The 4,590-nt window shown below is 46.9% G+C and overlaps 1 long non-coding RNA gene across 1 annotated transcript; it reads right to left on the reverse strand.

Annotated features, from left to right (window-relative positions):
* Positions 1-3,765: 3,765 nt before the first annotated feature.
* Positions 3,766-4,100, reverse strand: LOC122928671. Its single transcript, XR_006387917.1, has 3 exons — positions 4,053-4,100; positions 3,921-3,976; positions 3,766-3,846 (listed from the first exon to the last, which is right to left on the reverse strand). It is a non-coding gene; the product is annotated as an uncharacterized LOC122928671 (long non-coding RNA).
* Between the last annotated feature and the right edge of the window lie 490 nt (positions 4,101-4,590).

The following is a 4,590-nucleotide window of genomic DNA, read 5'->3' on the forward strand; positions in this document are numbered from 1 at the left end:
AAATGTTTAAGTATTTCAAATTACTAATCTATTATTTTCTTTATTTTTTGTTCAGCTTTCTGGCTACAGGTGACAGTTTTACGTCGCTACACTACCATTTCCGGCTTGGGATTTCAACATTTTCAACTATTGTAAAAGAAACGTGCCAAGTTTTATGGGAGGAACTGCATGAGGAGTTCATACCTACTCCCAATCAGCAGAGATGGCTTCAAATTGAAAAAATTTTTTATGAGGTCTGTCAATTTCCGCATTGTGTCGGCTCAGTGGACGGAAAACATATCCGTATTATAAAGCCACCAGGTACCGGATCAGAATTTTTTAATTATAAAAAGTATTTTTCAATTGTTTTAATGGCCATCGCTGATGCTGAGTACCGGTTTGTGGCAGTTGATATTGGTGCATATGGCCGCACCAATGATTCAATGATTTTCAAAAACTCTTTCATGGGACGGAGCGTGTACAATCGGCGCTTTGACTTTCCACCTCCTGAACCTATGCCTGGAACCGACAGTCCACCACTGCCATACGTCTTGGTGGGGGATGAAGCTTTCCAAATGTCTGGAAACCTGATTAAACCCTACTCCAGCCGTGGATTGGATGCCACAAAACGGATTTTCAATTATCGCTTAACAAGGGCACGAAGAATGGTCGAGTGCACCTTTGGGATCCTTGTCTCTAAATGGAGAGTTTTTGCTAAACCGATTCAATTGAAGATTGAAACAGTAGACGAAGTAGTAAAGTGTGGGGTAGTTCTTCACAATTTCATACGGACTAAGGAACCCGCGATTGAGCGAATAATCGAGGACAGCGAAATGTGTAGTATTGAAACTTTTGGACCACGTGGTACTGTTGCCGTGTCCGCCATGCGAGATTCATTTGCTGCCTACTTCAGCTCAGATGCTGGACGTTTACAGTGGCAGGACCAGAATGTTTAAAATTCAAATTTTGTACTGTTGCTGTTTTTTTTCCCCAAAAAAAATATTCAATAATAAAGTTTAATAACTTTTTCAAATATAGTAGTATGGTGTTTCTTTTTAAATAAAATTTATATTATTTTTACTAAAAATCTTATCACCGCATGAGTAGCCACTATCATTGGCTGGCTCCCCAAGCGGTGTGAGCATGTCAGGTCTTTATCCACCACACCCTCTCCCACCGCCTGTAGAGCGACAGTTCCTGTGTCGCTCCACAAGCGGTGTGAGAGCGTGTCAGGCCTTTATCCACCACACCCTCTCCCACCGCCTGTAGAGCGACAGTTCCTGTGTCGCTCCACAAGCGGTGTGAGAGTGTGTCAGGCCTTTATCCACCACACCCTCTCCCTCCGCCTGTAGAGCGACAGTTCCAGTGTCGCTCCACAAGCGGTGTGAGAGCGTGTCAGGCCTTTATCCACCACACCCTCTCCCTCCGCCTGTAGAGCGACAGTTCCAGTGTCGCTCCACAAGCGGTGTGAGAGCGTGTCAGGCCTTTATCCACCACACCCTCTCCCACCGCCTGTAGAGCGACAGTTCCTGTGTCGCTCCACAAGCGGTGTGAGAGCGTGTCAGGCCTTTATCCACCACACCCTCTCCCACCGCCTGTAGAGCGACAGTTCCTGTGTCGCTCCACAAGCGGTGTGAGAGCGTGTCAGGCCTTTATCCACCACACCCTCTCCCACCGCCTGTAGAGCGACAGTTCCTGTGTCGCTCCACAAGCGGTGTGAGAGCGTGTCAGGCCTTTATCCACCACACCCTCTCCCACCGCCTGTAGGGCGACAGTTCCTGTGTCGCTCCACAAGCGGTGGAAGAGCATGTCGGGCCTTTATTTTTAGATAAGTAAAAAAAACACAAGGACACATAAAAACTTTGAACTGAATTTTACTGAATTTTATAAAATAAAAATATATATAAATAAAACAATATTAATATAAAATTTGAAATAACAAAAATTACAAATCCTGGTATTGAGGAATTGTAGGAGGAGGTTGGGGGGTGGTAGGCAGTGCACGGCTTGATCCCTCTCCACCTTCGTATGTTCTGGTGGAGACTGAAATGTGTGATGTGGGAGGAGAGACAGAGGGAGTATGCAAACGGGATGGGGGATTGGGTGAAGGAGTTGTCCGAGCCAGCGAAGAAGGAGTGGTGAAAGTTGCTTGTTGGAAGTAGTTTTGAGGAGAGAAAGAAGAGTGGTGAAAAGGCTCGGGGGTTGTAGAATGGGGAGGTGGTTGAGGTGGACGGGTTGGAGTTTGCGGAGGTTGGAAGGGGTGAGGAGGTTGGAAGGGGTGAGGAGGTTGTGGTGGGGGATAGGAATGGGAGGGGGGATAGGAATGGGAGGGGGGATAGAAATGGGAGGGGGGATAGGAATGGGAGGGGGGATAGGTTGGTGGTTGGGGAACAGGAGTTGTGCGGTGTCTCAAATCCCACACCGCATCCTCCACCCTACGTCTGAACTCCAACACCTGGTCGGGCGTGAAGTCCGCCACCAGCTGAATAATTGACGGCCAATAGGTTTGTAGCGGGCCCGGCTGAGAAAACTGCGCCACACACTCCCGCAGACTTCTCAGCTCGGCCTCGATGGCTACAATCCTATTGCTGTAACCACACAAGGTCTCATACAAGAGCCTTGTGAGGTCTTCATAATCAGCTTGGCGGCTTCTACCGGCCCTCTGGCGACGCATCAACGCCTCAAAAAGTGGCGCCATAACGGCCATTGTTGCGTCACCAGAGGGCACCAGTAGAGGACGATTTGGGTCCTGACCAGGTGCTGGACGAGGTGGAGAGGGATCCGCGGGTGGCAGCTCAGCAGGGACCGCCTCTTGTTGACTTTCACAAGGAGGTTCTGGCGCCCGAGTACTGCTAGTTGTTCTGTAAAAAAAACAAAAAAAGAAAAATTAGCATTTTTTTAAAAATAGTTTTCACCATTTGACAAATTTATTTAGGGATTTTTGTACTTACCTTCGCAGCTCTAGGGTTCTACGTAGGAACCCTAGGGCAGCCGCATAGCGGTACGGCTGCCGGCGGGTTCCGCCAGACCCACTCGGGCGATTGACCTCCTCATTATAGTCTTTCTTATAGCGGTCCCTTATTGAGCGCCATCGCACCATAACTGCGTCTCTGAAAAATATGAAAATAAACATTACTCTCAAATTACTGCCATTACCAAACTGCAGCCCTACAGCTGTTGCAAAACTACTACTCCCAACATGCCTGGATAGGGCATGCTGGAAGTTGTAGTTTTGCAACAGCTGGAGGCCGCAGGTTGGACATGACACATCACTAATCAATTAAAAAAATTTAAGGATACTTACTGCAATCTTCCTGTTTGCCTTCACTGAGGTCGTCCCAATCCGTCAGCATTTTGCCGCAAATCTCCATCCACAGACTCCAGGTCAGGTGATGGTCTGCATGGCGGCGGTCGGTATGGTCCCAGAGTGGGACGCGTTCCTCCACCAGATGGATGAGGAGTTCGTTGTCGATATAGAAACCAGATAATTCCTCCTCATCCGTTCTGGCAGAGGCCCTTGAACCCTAAAAAAAATGAGAAAATAATTTATTAATTTTAAAAAATAATGTAATAATTTACACATATGAGATAACAAGAATCAATACTGAGATATACTCACACGTCCCCGACCGCCGCGTGCTCCCCGGCGCCTTGTGGATGGTTGCTGATGACCTCTTGATGCAACAGTAGGATTAGACTAAAATAAAAGAATATCAAACTTAATAACCTTAAATTTTAATAATTTTAGAAAAAACACACTGCATTTATTTTATTTTTTTAAATTACCGATTCATGGTGTCCACCCCCGACTTCCTCCTCTCCCGCTGTAGGAACAGGGCCGGAATACCTCTCCTCCGTTGACGAATGCTGTAAAAGAAATATAAAATTAATATTTTGGACATGAATGGGATAATAAAATAAAAAGTTAAAACATGACATACCGTGTCCAAGCGAACTCGTCGCCTTGGAGGAGAGTTGCCGGACTCACTTGAATAGCCTATTGAAAAAATTAAAAATAATTAAACAATTGTTTTTCAATCATTGAAAAAAAAAACCTCAAAAATGATACTTACTGGACATTTTTTTTTCAAAGATGAAGATAAGGTCTGTCTCCCAAAAAATATAACCTAAGAAAAATGAGAACAAAAAGATGAAAATTAACACATTAATATTAAACAACAGTACTACCTTAACCAGGGGACTACTACCCCCAACATCAACCAAGCAGTCACCCCAGCCAGCTGCAGTCCCAAATAAAAAGCACTTTGGACTGAAGCTGGGGTGACTGCACGGTGGGTGCGGGGGGCTGCATTCCCCAGGGGACTACTACCCCCAACATCAACCATGCAGTCACCCCAGCCAGCTGCAGTCCCAAATAAAAAGCACTTTGGACTGAAGCTGGGGTGACTGCACGGTGGGTGCGGGGGGCTGCATTCCCCAGGGGACTACTACCCCCAACATCAACCATGCAGTCACCCCAGCCAGCTGCAGTCCCAAAGAAAAAGCACTTTGGACTGAAGCTGGGGTGACTGCACGGTGGGTGCGGGGGGCTGCATTCCCCAGGGGACTACTACCCCCAACATCAACCAAGCAGTCACCCCAGCCAGCTGC

This window comes from Bufo gargarizans, chromosome 2 (genome assembly GCF_014858855.1).
Source record: "Bufo gargarizans isolate SCDJY-AF-19 chromosome 2, ASM1485885v1, whole genome shotgun sequence".
Taxonomy (NCBI): Eukaryota; Metazoa; Chordata; class Amphibia; order Anura; family Bufonidae; genus Bufo; species Bufo gargarizans.